Raw genomic sequence first — 14,335 nt, 5'->3', positions numbered from 1 at the left:
TGGGGAAGGTTAGATAATATGGAGCAATCATGTTTCTTAGGTTAGAAGGCAAGAAAACGTGAAGGTCTCATATCATTTTCTAAAAGGTTGAGAGTGGTAAGATGTAGGTATCTTTTAGTGTTTTAGGTATATAGAAGGTAAGTGTGGGGTGACATTCAATTTTAATTGTTGGGGAAATGAACTTCTTTGTACTCAAATCACAACAACCTTTGCGTGCATGTCTTTATATAGCATGGCTTCGTCGATCCTTTTCTCTACTTGGAATGGGGTGGAAATTTGGAATAGTCTCAATATATAATGCTGAAATATATTGTTGTGCCAAAACCTGTTGGAATTAGTAAGTTTAGATCTATGTGATTAGCAAATATGAGTTGCTATTAGGAACCAAGTTGATATTGACAATACAAGTAAGATTAGAATTGGGTTGGTATTATTAGAAGTTTTCTAATTAGTATAGTAGCTTAGTATAAATTAGTAATTTGAGAAGCTATATATATGTGTGAGTGCCTAGACTTTAGCAAAAGAAGAAGTGAGAGAATAATAAGAGAGATGCATTGTTGAAAAGAGATACACTGGTATGAAGGTAAGTTCTTTTGTTTATCAAGTTTAATATAAGTGGTTCAATTGATATAATAAAGTTTATTTAGTTCAAGTTTGTCTTCTACGTGTATTATTCGATTTTGTGTGTTTGAATCAAAGTGTAGATTTTACAATGCCCTAGTCAATCAATTACTCAATAAGTTGCAACAAAGTGAAATGTTTTTAATTGGTGCAACATACAAACTTGACGTTGTAACTTAACCAAGACGTATATAAAAGGGAAATAAGTAGTGATTTGGCAAACAAAAAAGAGTTTTATAGTAACTCCAATTCAAAGTCTCCTACAAAAAAAATGAGTAAAAGAAGGAAAGCAAATTGTGGTTTCCTTTTCTTAACATACTGTTTTATTCATAGTATAGCATATGTAATTAAAACCCTATTTTTATTAAATATTGGAAATTAATTATTTTATAAAATTTAATATAATATTAACTGTCTTAAGTTGACTATTAAATTAGAATATATGTGTATGTTTGACTTTTTGAAAATGAGAGAAAATAGTTTGTTTAGTTTGAAAACGGTTTAATATGACAGTTTTTAAGTTTTAAAATAATGGGTAGAGATTTTATTAGAAAATAAGATTTTTAAATTTTGAAAGCATTACTTGTGTAGAGATTTTATAAGTAAAAAAATATTTTTTTGTGATGAAATCATTTCATTATTAAAAGAGATAATGTGGGTAGAGATTTTGCATAAAAAAATAAATAGTAATAGAGATTTTGCTAATAAGGAAAGTGACACTATCTAAGGGAAAATTTATTTGTAGTTATTTCTACAGTTAGTTTTTGTATCTCATTTTTGTTAGATCTTAGAATGTTAAGGAGAGAAAGAGAGTTGTATCTCATTTTTGTTAGATCTTAGAATGTTAAGGAGAGAGAGAGAGTTGTATCTCATTTTTGTTAGATCTTAGAATGCTAAAGAGAGAGAGAGAGAGAGAGTTAACAAGATGTGACAGTTAAAAAAATAAGACAAAATGAAGAAAAAACAAGAATATATATGGTGTTTTCGTAGAAATTTTCGTTATTTGGGGTTTTCTTGGATTCTACATGGAGTATATTTTTATTGCTTGGTGATATTGCATTGGATTTTTTCATGGAGCGGCTTTCTTTTTCTTTGGTTGTTTTCCAATTCGTAATAACAAAAGGTGAGTAGACCTCACTAATAAGTTATTTTCAATTACTTTGAGTAGGGGTGTTTATGGGTCGGTTTTTACCGGTTTCGATTCTGGGTCTATTTTTAGCGGTTTCTATCGGGTTCGGTTCTTTCGGGTTTTTTCCTATATTTTGAAAACCCAGACCCATACCCATTAAATAAGTCGGTTCCGGTTCTTTATCGGGTTATACATTTTTATTGCTAAAATTATTTTTTTTTAGTTATATAACCAATATAAAAGTTGGTTTACGGGGACTATAACACTTGTCATCGATATTTTTGTCCTCTCATAAAAAGTAATGGTCCTAAATTCAATAATAATATTTGAAAGTTATCTAAAAAATTTAAATATATTCTCATACATTATATGTATGTGTATATTTTAAATCGAATATATATATATATATTATACTATACGTAATGCGTCATATATAGAATAAATACCACATGTACCACAATTGTTAGTTAGCATTGCACGTATTCGTTATCTAATATATATACATGTAATATATCAAGCACGTACACGTTCATGTATTAGTTAATATAGACAGTGCATAAGTTAATTCATAGTATACGACTATACGTATAGACGTAGACACGTAAATATTATTATTAATATTTATAATACACATATTTAATGTAATATTATAAAATATGCATTTAATAACACACATTTACTATTATGCTAAATGTTATATATATTTAGTATAATTTTACACCTAACAAATATAAACTATATATAAATATATAATACTATATATAATAAAATGTTTGGGTTTGTTTTTATTTAGTGTAATATAATACTAAATTCTATATATCAAAATCAAACTAATCGGTTCCGGTTTCGGTTCGGGTACCCATCGGTTTTTTACTATTCGGTTCTAACGGGTTCGGTTCTTTATCGGGTCGGTTCTTGAAGACCCACTTTAAATGGGTATAACATTTTAGGACCCATACCCGCTATAAATGGTTCGTTCCGGTTCGGTTCGGGTAATTGGGTACCCATGCACACCCCTAACTTTGAGACCTCACTAATAAGTTATTTTCAATTACTTTGATTGTTCAATTAATTATTTGCAAAAGCAATGAGATATGTACTGCACGATTTGACTTTTACATTATATTGGTACTTGAAAGGCTAAATATTAGTGTATGTATTGTAGTTATGAAATTGTGGATATCAATGTTGTCTTAGATTTAGTTGCATGAATTTGATGAATATTGCATAGTAGTTACTAACGTTGTTTAACGTAAATAGAGAAAAAGAAAATAATTGAAGTTGTTTTAGTAAGTAGTTGTGATTTTTGTGTTGTATTAAATACTATATTGATATGGTAGGAATTTTTTTGTATAAATCTTATTTCATTTCAATCTATAGGAAACACTATTTTATTTTAATATTATTTACTATTGATTCTTATTCGCACAAATATTATGTAAATGTTGAAATGCCAAAATGAGAAATTTATTAATGGTTTGGACATGCACTTGATATTTCTTGGTGTTATAAGGTGTTGTTAAATGTTGTTAAATGAATTTACATTATTCTTTAGTCAATTATATATTATGTTGTTTATTAAGTGTTGTAATTGTTCTTTGCAATGATGTCAGTTGTGATGCGATGTTTCGGAAAATGCTATAATTGTTGTTTTGAATACTATGAAATATGAAGTAGAATGCTCGGATCAGTTAAAGCACTCGTTGAAAAATGTAATATATGTTATATATGTTTGGTGTTCTTATTTGTTGTGTAGTATTTTTAATAAATAACAACATCATTAAATGTTCCGTTATATTTGTTAAGTAAATGATCCGTTATATTTTTGAAATGCTACTAAGAGATATAGTAGTTGTTATGGAGATTTGTGATATTTCCAAATGAATTGTGGTTTAGTGTAATAATTTTATTTGGCACATAAAAAAATAAAAATGGTTATGAGATCGACGTTGTGTTTTAGTGCAATATATTTTATTTGCACGTGATAGAGTGTAGATTAATGATTATGAGATATAATTGCAAGATATTTGAATAATTTACGTAATGAAAATCCTACTTTCTAGTTACCACAACTCATTTATTATTATTATTATTATTATTGGCAAGCCTATTTTAAATTAGATCAGTAAGTCTTTGATGTTGGCGGGATTTGAGCCCCGGACCTACGGTATCATCACCCAAAGGTTTTACCAACTTTGCTAGTTGACACCTGCTACCTCAAATCATTTGATTATATGATTAACCCTTGTGAAGGGAATATGATTTTTGTTTTAAGGGAACAATGAGCCCTTGTAGCCAAATGATGACTTTATTTATCTCGTGGTCAATTCAGTAAAGACGCGCAATATTTTATGCCTAATAAAGGCTTACTCACATAGTTTTGAGTATGTGTTAGGGTTACCTTGTATGCAACATCCTGTTTAGGGTAACTACATCGGTGTGGTTCCATTATGTGAGTGAAGGCATGCAGATGTGCATGTTCAGCTCGATAGAGGGGATTGATTGTGGTAGACAAGAAACTAGGTAAAACATAGAGACGATGTGATTCTAGGGACAGTTGAAGAAACTCTAAATAATAATTATTACTTGTAAAAGTGTATGTTATCACAATAATAAATGATTGACTATGGTTGTGAAATTTGTCATGGAGTTTGTTCATCTCGGTTTGATGAAATGATTGGAATTTTATATATGAAATATTTTGTTTTATAGTATTTTATTTGCACTCACAACGGTTTTGCGGAAGGTGGGTAGAATTGATTATTTATGCAGGTATTACACACTCTGCGATCAGGCCTACACCAGTGTAAGTACAAAGTAAGTCTTACTTTTGTAATTTAGTTATTGTTAGATACAGTTGATCTAGTTTGAAGCTAAGGTGCCTCGATGGGGGAACTAAATGTCTTATTATTATTGAATTGGAAGTTAAGGCACCTCAATGGAAGAACTACGTACCTGTAACGATCCATCGCTTCAATTCGTACTACGTCAATACTATCCCCACTTAGCCATTGTGGACATCCGACAGTGTGGGGTTTTTGACTTCGAACAGCTGCTTCCTAGGAGGTCACCCATCCTTATATTGCTCCCGCCGAAGCACGCTTAACTACGGAGTTCCCAAGGAATCCGTAACCAAACATTCTAGAAAAGGCTTCAACGTTAAGATTTGGTAGATCAATTACTTAAGCCCCAGATCTCAAACAACTTCCCAAGTGGTAGAATGTATATCTGGCGCAACCGTCACCCCACGGGATAGGCACCTTTTCAGTATACCCTGTAAAGGTGGTATTTGGTTTAACCTTACAAATTCAAGAAAGTGAGGGAGATGATGTTTGATTGTGGGTTTGACCGAGTTCATATGGACGAACTACCTACGTATCAAGTTCTCTCTCAGGGGGGAAACTTGAATCAGGCCAGACGTAGTTCCTCATCCTCTTTATATAGGTAAGGAGCCCACGCCTCATGCTTTCTTGCTTCAGGTCAGATCTAGGTCTTCAAGTCACTTATGAGCCATGATGGCGAGTTATGAAGAATCAATAAGTTGCAGGCCTGAACCTTCGGTCTTGATGGTTGTAATAAAGACATATGTTACCAGCCGCTATGGAGCAAGAGGAGCGAGCGTTATGGAGGTCTCTTCGGGGTGAGGTCGTCTACTTGACTTGAGTCACTTTGAAGCAAGCTCACAGGTCAAGTACGCGAGTTCGGTTGGTGGTGATACCGCTCTAGGTGCGAGTTGAATAAGTTACTTGCCTGAGTGGAGTCACTATGAAGCGAGCTCTGAGGATGAGGTTACTAGGTTGGTTGGTAGTTCTGTATATGTTGGACACGTGTGTGATATTCATTGGATGTGAATATTACTCCCTTACACAGCCCCTTCTCAGTAGGTCGCTCTTTGCGAAAGAGCGATTTGATGAGAGAGAACGATATCACGTGTTAAACACATATGAGGATGCGAATGGTCTCGCACAGAAACAACGACCGACCTAGCTTATCAGATCGTTTAACCAATGAACGGTGACCTGACGTGAGTTTTAAGTGGCACGTGGGGGGCACGTGGTACGACTGATTTGAAAGGTTGCAGCTGAACTGCCTCGTTTTGTGGGTAGACGTGGCACGTTAGGGCTAAATGAAATGATTACGTTTCTTTTGGGAAACAAACTGGTGGCTTGCATTATACGCCTGGAGAATTGAATGGTTCGTCACTTTGCATCCAACTGAAAACAAGAGCGTAAGGTTAGTTTCTCTTCTCTGCCATTTTTGCTTTGCGATTTTTTCTTTGCTGGTTTTTCTGTTGGTTTGTGAGATCGTTGGTGGTTGTCACTTGTTGGTGTTAACTTGTGAAAGGAGAGGAAGTATGTCTGACTCAGATGATACTCGATCTGATGAGATTCGAGAGATTTTGTTGAGTGAGGAAGTTAAAGAGGTTGATTCTGAGTCTGTGGTCACGGTGGCGAGCAGCTCTGGACGTTGTGAAGGTTCCTCTTCTAGTGAGCTGCCCCCTAGAAATGTAGATAAGCGTGCTCTAGAAACTCTTGGTGAATTGAGGGACGCTTGCGGTATAGATGTTAGCAACCTGGAGATACATGAAGTAGGGGATGACACTGACGCTTTAAGTATTGCGTATATCCCACGGGGATATGGGGTGGTAGTTTGTGAGGGGCAATTGCGAGCTGGTATGAGAATACCGTTCTCGCCACTTGTTTGTAACTTTTTGAACTTCTGTATGAAGTCGCCTTGCTAATTTGTTGGCAACACTTGGCGTTTGTTGAGGGTATTTGACCTGTTGAATGAAAGGTTGGGGTACCGTGTTGAGGTTGCTGATATTATTGAGCACTTCGCTGTGAAGCCATCTCGTACCAATAATTTTAGTTTGCAGATGCTGACGGGGAAGTCAAGCGTTCTGGATGGTGTGAGCAACGAGCCTTGGGATAGAAGGCCGTTGTTATTAATTGGAAATTACTATGCTAATGGGTTTGCAATTCATACTAGGGTTCGCAATTTTTTTGGTATATTTTTGTTTCCTTTGTTGTATACTGAGCAGTACTTGTTTGTTTTGAATTGACCTTGGAACTGATTGTTTTGCAAAGGTCGCTGTTGCCAGTCGTACTGAACGTGGCGGGATCGAGAGATTCGCTAAACTTAGCCAAGCTAAGAAGCAAGAGAAACTTCCTGAGGTAGCTGCTTTCTTTGTGGAAAGGGGAGGTCGTGGGATAAGGCTCAAGCGGAGGAGTCAAAAGAAAAGGGCTCGTGGTCAGGTCGATAGTGAATCTTCTAGCGAGTTTGTCATGAATAGGGAAGATAGTGGCGTTCTGACCAGGGAGCAAAGGAATAAGAGCCGGAGTGGGCCGCTGAGGCCTGTGGGAGGTGCTGGGCCTTCTGGGGGTGATGGTGGGATGCCCAAGCTTAGTGGTGGGAAGGGTCACCATTCTGGTTCTGATCCTACTCCCCAAGAGCAAACCAGGAGGCGGGCGTCTGCTCTGGTGGATGTAGATGAACTGAGAGTTGTAGCTCGTGAACCTGGAAGTTGGTTAAAAAGAAAGGCTGTTGGTGATGACGATAGGGCAGCTAAGGTAGCTCGTTTGGAGAACATAATGGGGGTGGAGTCTGGTCACCGTTCTGTAGGAAAGAAAGTTGGTCGTTCAGAGGGTGGTTCGAGCTCTCAAGTGAGGTAGTTCCAGAGGGTCGATCTGGGAGATGATGACCTGAACCTTCTTGAGAAGGAGAAGGGTACTGCTGCTGTGACTGTAATCCCTCCAGCTAGAAGAGAGAAGTCTTCTGGTAAGGGTAGTGCCAAGGCTGGCCCTGGCAAGGGTAAGGGTGTCGCTTTTGAGACGGGTGTCACCTATGTTCACCTTGATACTGGAGAAACCCAGTACGTGATGAGGTCTGACTGTAGCTTTCAGTCAGCTCCAATCGCGAGTTGCTTGCTGGATAACATCGTTCTCGATGGAGATCATCGGAATTTGGATGCTATGGGCGACCTTGCTGCGAACGTGAGGGCCATGGATCTGGCATATTGTTTGGTATGTACTTGTATAACTTGGCCTTTTGTTGTGTATTGTGTAGGATGATTTATTGATTTTAGGACGTACTGCTGTTTCGTAGGTAATGTCCGGTTATCAAAAGTTGAAAGAGCTGGCCGTGATTGTTGATGCTGAAAAGGGCGAGTGAGAGAAGATGAAAGAGGAACTAGAGAACGTGCGTTCTGTTCAGATCTCTCTCCAAACGAGTTATGACAAACTGAAGAAGCAGCATGATCAGATCGCTCTAGAGAAAATGCTAATGGCAACGGCACTGGAGGAGGCGAATGACGAGGTGGCAATGTACACTGGGTACGTGGATAAGGTAACAGCTACGGCCAGGGCGGTGAAGGATTCCTATGAGACTCTGTTCGGAGAGGTGAACGAGCTTGGCCAAGGACTACAACGATCTGGAGCAGAAATACCTTGCTTTACAGGCGGAACCAGAACGTGGGGCTCAAGGTGCAGCAGTGTTAGACGCACCTGGAGATGCTAGTATCGTTCTTCTTGTATGTGAAGGTCCTTCTCCTGTGAATGAGGTTGCCTCGGATCCCGCCCTGAAAAGTGCTGCTTTTGAGGAAGCGCTGGAGCCCATAGCCACTGAGAACTTACCAAATATTTCTTAAATCTTGTCAGCTGTGAGAGAATGTTTCCTTGTTTTACTTATCTTATCTGTGATTGGTTGTTCTGATACAATAGAATTGGTTTCCTGGGCTTGCCTGGGAAGTTCGCCTTTATTTATTACTACATGGCCTATGGCCCAATACATTAAGAGCTGATAACCTTGGCAGTTCGCTTCTGTGAAGTATTTGAGCAAGAACTTAACGAACTGGTTTCCCGGATTGTTCTAGGCAGTTCATTGCGTGACGAATGCTTGCTAGCCGAGTTGGTTTTCTGGGACGTCCCAACGACTCGGCTAGCAAACGAACTAGTTTCCTGAGCCTGTTCAGGCAGTTCATTCCTTTGCCTTTATGAAATGCATGCTTTTTCTTGTTGCTCTTTTCTTGATGCCTTGAATGTATATTGCCTGATGTTGTTGCATTGTATAGTGTTGCATGCTCCAGTTAGTAGGAAGTGTCTAGGCTATGTAGCCTTTAAGCTCAAGTGAGCGTCTTGCTCCTGTTAAAGCATTCTGGTTTAGAGTGGGCCTTCGCACGTGTGTGGCACGCGTGAGGATGCAAACCGTTTGAGAGAGCTAGAAATGGTAACCTCCCTGTTTTTTGGAATTTTGAAAAGATGGCGGAATACACGGCATGTCGGTTAGGGTTTCAATGCATTTATGGTATGTCTTGGGAAGTGAAACAGTTCACCCTAAAAGACTTTTTGTGAGAGGTTTAGGGGTACTAGTTCATCACCTTCCTCAAGCTATTTGCCAAATCTCTACCAACGTTCTTGTCCAAGTTTTTGCCAAAGTTGTTGAGTGCTTCAGGTTAGTTTCTGACCTCTTTTCATTGCTCTTCTTTGTGATATGTATGCTTAGTACGCTTCTTTTGCTAAAATTCGTGTTGTCAACGAAGTGTAGAATGCCGAGGGCAGATGGTGATGATTTTGTACAATATGTCTATGGTTAACCAATTGTCGGGCTCCGGGAATGGTCGAAGCCATGCCTAATCGTTATCCAAACGCATTTCAAGTAATTGTAGTAAAACCTAACCTGTTGAACCTTTGGCTTTTCCAGTGATATGAACGTATTTAAGTAATTGTCGCTCTGTCAAACCATAATGAAAATGCAATTTTTGTTTTTCTTCTAGAAGAATACGATATTGAGATCTTTTATCGGAACACAATTGGTTTCTAAGATCAGGGAGACCTCTCCGCTCATCTTGGAGGAGATTGAATTCTTGCCACACCGTTCACGCGATCTGGGTAAGCGGAAGGCGGTCTCTGCTGATACGAAGGGGCACAAAACGATCTAAAATTATGGGTCGCTCTGCTTCTGGTTCGCGCAAGCAAACTGGAGGTGTGGTGTTCAGGAACCCGAGTTCAAAGGGTGGGGCCGACATGGGCACTCGCGATCGTGATGTGGTCGGTAAGGGGAAAGCTGTTGCTGGCAAAAACTCTGAGGCTGGGGCGTTGGGGAGGCGAGGTGGCGACCTGAAACTGACTTCGTCTATACTAGGAAGATGGGGAGGAAGCGGGCAGTAAAACGAATTGACTGCAGCTTCGGGTCGGCACCCATAGCGAACTGTCTCCTGGAAAGGATTGTCTTGGAAGGTGACAAGGAAGAGTTGGACGACCAGGATTTGGACAAGACTTTGAAGACCATGGATATGGCATGCTATTTGGTAAGCTTTTAACCTTCTCTAGTCTTTTCTCTCTTATCGGTGAAAAATAACATCGTTGTTCCATTTGTAGTTTCTTGCTGGGTATCATAAACTGAAGCACACGACCCAAGTTATGGAAGGTGTGGAGAATGACGTGAGTAAGATAAAGCAGAACCTGTTGGGCTTGCAGCTCACTCAAGAGGCTGAGAGGAAGGAATTGGTTGAATTGAGTGCATCAGGACGCTGTGTCCTTGAAGTCGTTGCTGGTCAGTTCGATGGTTGACGTGCAAGAAAGACTGGGAGCAGTAACTGAGTACACCAAGCAATGCAAGTCGGTTGCTCGTCATGCTCAGCAGGCATATGATAGAGTGTGCCAAGATTATGCATTGCTGGAGGAGACGTACTTTGAATTGACAGGAGAGCATGAATGTGGGGCTCTAGGTACGAGTGTACTTGTCGTACCTGGAGATGCTAGTAACGCTCCGTCTACCAGTAGCTGCTCCTGATCGAGCTATCGTGCCTGTTGAAGATAAGCATGTTACTCCTGATGCTTGACTATCGCTTCCACATTTCTTCTTCCTTGGTGAGGTTTCTTTAAATATTTTTCTAATTTTAGAGTTTGTGAGTGGTTGTAAAACAATAAAACTGGTTTCCTGGGTCTGTTTGGGCAGTTCGCTTCTTGAAATGGTTGGGGCTCGGCCCAGATACATTAAGAGCTAATAACCTAGGGAAACCTGGGCAGTTCGCTTTATCTATCGCTTTAGTTTTGAGATCGGGATGAACTGGTTTCTATATAAGTGGCAGTTCGGTAGCTTTAAAGATTTGGTTTCCTGAGTGTGTTCAGGCAGTTCGTATTTCCACTTATGAAATGCATGTGTACTTTGAAGTATGATCTTACTTTTGTCTGAATGCTTGTTGTATATACTTTCATAGGAATTTGACCTAGAAATGTATATCCCATTGTCTAGGAAGACATAGGATACTATGAAGTGTTTGAGCTTGAGTGAGCGTTGTAGCTTAAGCAAGCGTGTTGATCTTAGAGGGTAGTCTTCACTAAGTTAATCCCAGCAATGTAGGTTTTGTACTAGTGAGAGGTGTTTGAGTTATGAAGCCCCTGAGCTCGAGTGAGCGTTTAGTCATTCAAAACGTTTGAGCTTTGGAGAGCGTTTGAGTTCGTTTGAATTTTTTGCTCTTAGAGAGCGTTCTGCACTTAGTTGACCCTAGAAATATAGGTCTCTAACTAGTGAGAAGTGTTAAGGCTAAGTAGCTTGTGAGCTATGTAGCCCTGAGCTCGAGTGAGCGTTTAGTCATTCAGAATAGGCAATTCGATAATCAACCTAATGGTCAATCGAATTGCGTGGTGGATTGAATCTTCTCTATACCCTTTTATCATCATTATATATACTGTTTTGACATCTTATTTACTGTTTTTACATCACATATTACTCTCATCATTGTTCCTTTTGTTTAATTAGTTGAATTCTATTTATGTCTTGATAGTTTATGAGTTGAACGAATCCGTACTCTTTATATATTGCATAATGAATTGATAGGAATATTGATTAAGCACTTATTTAGTTAATTGATTATTTGTGTTTACGCATAGATAGTTAATTTACACGTAAATTTATCTTTATCAAATGGCGCCTCTACCATCTTAAACTCTTCCAGGACAAGAATTCAATTGCTTGAATCCAAGGGCAATCCCCCATTCTCAACCCACCCACCCTTTTAATTTTTCATTCTTATTTCTTGTATTTTCGGTATTTTCACTGTTTTAGGCATAGGGGCTGCGGATTCACAGAGGAAAACACTGCAGTAAAGGTATTTGTAAATTTCAAAAAATTATGAACATTTACAGACGTAATCCTTAAGGTGTTATTGATTTACTGTAATTGTTTCAGATTTTTCCTAGTTGTTTTACCTAGTGAACTAATACGATCTTTACAATGCTACATTTCAGTTTTCAAACCGTAAGTTCTTGAAAAACAGACGATTAGGGTTACTTAGGCAGTTCCAAAAAATTTAAAATTTTTACAAGAGTATCTATCATAAGTCAAGAGTTTTTAGTAAAAATTTGACGAGTTTTTTATTTGTTTTGACCACCTAACTAGTGGATTGTTTTCAGTGTGTTTCTGCAGTTTTGCAAACACTTAATATCTGGAACACCAGTCGATAAGGAGAGTTTGTAGAACTCCAATTGTTCTAAATATTTTATAGGAACACGTAAAATTTGTCAGGAGTTTCCAGTAAAGTTTTGGCGATTTTTGGCTCTGTTTTGATTGGTTAACCATTCAGTTGTTTGTATTGTGTTCGAAAACTGTTTCACAAAATTTGAAGGGCAGTAGAAGAACTTTCATAGCTCCAATTGATCTGAAATTGCACAGGCTACTTCATAGATGTCTTAGCAAACTATTGTAAAAATTTCAAATTTTTTGGAGCACTTTAAACTTACTGGACATTGCCAAAGGCAAGAGCGCGACCTGCGCCCGTGTCAGGCAAATTCTTAGCTCCCCCCGCGCTCAATTCACTGAAAATCGCCTCAGGCACGAGCGCGACCTGCACCCTTCACAGGCAAATTCTGAGCGCCCCCCGAGCTCAACTTACTGGAAATCGCCTCAGGCACGAGCGTGACCTGCGCCCTTCACAGGCAAATTCTGAGTGCATCCCTTGCCCTTTTCTGAACAGCCCGATCTTCACAGGTTAGTACAAACTTCCATTTCTTCAAGTTATTCAATGTTTCTAACTTGTTAAATACACTGAGCTCGCGTATACAAGATGATATTCATAAACGTAGCAATGAGGCATTCAGGTACTCCTTCTTACACTCCTCGCCTCTTCTATCAGAGGAGTTTCAATTCTAGTATAATCAGGCTTGTTTTTTTGTAGACGCAATATCACACGCCTATCTAGAATTTCACACACTACACCTACATCAATGGCTAAAGAACTTGAGAAACCTCTCTCTCTGATTTTTATAAAACACTAAACGATGGCCCTAAGTCGTGCATCGTTCTTGCAGACCTAGTGGGGGATTTTTGAATTCCCCCGAATATATTTAACTTGTTACCGGTTTTCCATAGTTTAGTCCATGAGTAGCCTTATCAACACATGCGTAGGATAGAACAAGTTCTCACTACATTCCATCATCCTAGCATAAGTCCGGATCAAGTTAAACTTAGGGTGTTTCCATTCACCCTAGACGACAAGGCGGCGTCTTGGTTAACTGCCCAAACGCCAAACTCTGTGGACTCATGGGCTAATCTTGTTCAATTGTTCATGGAACAGTTTTACCCACCACTGAAGACTAATGAAATGCTTTAAAAGATTCATTTCTTCTACCAGAACCCTCATGAATCTTTTTCAGAGGCCTGGAACCGTTTCACTGATTTTCTCATAGAATGTCCACATCATAACCTTGCAAAAGACACGCTTGTTCGTGCTTTCTTCAAGGGGCTTTCACATTATCATAAAGAGGTTCTAGATATCATGACTGGGGGTAGTTTTCTTAGTAAAGGAGCCTTGGAGGCTTATAAATTCTTAGAAGATCAATCTAAGAGGAACAACAATTGGGGAGGTAACGACTCTTCCCGCTCCACTCCTTCTGAGGTTAAACCTAATCCCGAGCTTAAAACTCTTATCGATGTCCTCACTAAAAAGGTAGATGCCATCTTTGTTAAACAACAACCCACTCCTTTCATCAACATTAAATCTACTCATTTTAATGTCTATTTTAGTCTTGAGCATTCCGACTTCTATTGTCCTCTTGTTTATGCACAACCACCACCACAACCATCAAACTTCAACCAGTTAACTCAACCTCAAGGACAAGAAAACTTAGGTGACTAGAATAGAGGTTTAGTGCCCATGACCCAAAACTATCAACATCTAGACATGAATGCTCAACAAGCCTTAATTCCAGTTCAACCATCTACAGAAGTAGTAGTAGTGACCTTGTTGGAAAAACAAAATCAAATTATGCAACAAAACTCCAACTTGATGAAAGATCAGCATGATCAAAACTCTAATATGATGAAACAAACGATGCAAATGATGCAGTCTTTGTGCCAAAAGGTTATTGACATGTCTCCTAACCAAAGTAATAACCAAACAGGCGTGTTTCCAAGTCAAGCAGTGCCTAATCCTAAGTCAACAAACACCGTCTTCGAAATAAAAAGTATTCAGTGTAATGGTAATATAACCCCAGGGGACCTACAGGAAGTCACTACCCTTCGTTCAGGGCGAGTAGTTGATAACCAAGTGACTATGCCTAAAGATCACCCTCAAACTAAAAATGATAC

At 38.7% G+C, this 14,335-nt stretch overlaps 1 non-coding gene across 1 annotated transcript; it reads right to left on the bottom strand.

The window, feature by feature from the left end:
* Positions 1-13,349: 13,349 nt before the first annotated feature.
* LOC147483494 (small nucleolar RNA R71) lies at positions 13,350-13,453 on the bottom strand. The gene has a single exon (XR_015207090.1). It is a non-coding gene; the product is annotated as a small nucleolar RNA R71 (small nucleolar RNA).
* Positions 13,454-14,335: the final 882 nt, after the last annotated feature.

Source organism: Coptis chinensis, chromosome 8, assembly GCF_015680905.1.
Source record: "Coptis chinensis isolate HL-2020 chromosome 8, ASM1568090v1, whole genome shotgun sequence".
Taxonomy (NCBI): Eukaryota; Viridiplantae; Streptophyta; class Magnoliopsida; order Ranunculales; family Ranunculaceae; genus Coptis; species Coptis chinensis.
Note: the sequence above shows the minus strand (reverse complement) of the source record. Positions and strands in the feature narration are given on the sequence as shown.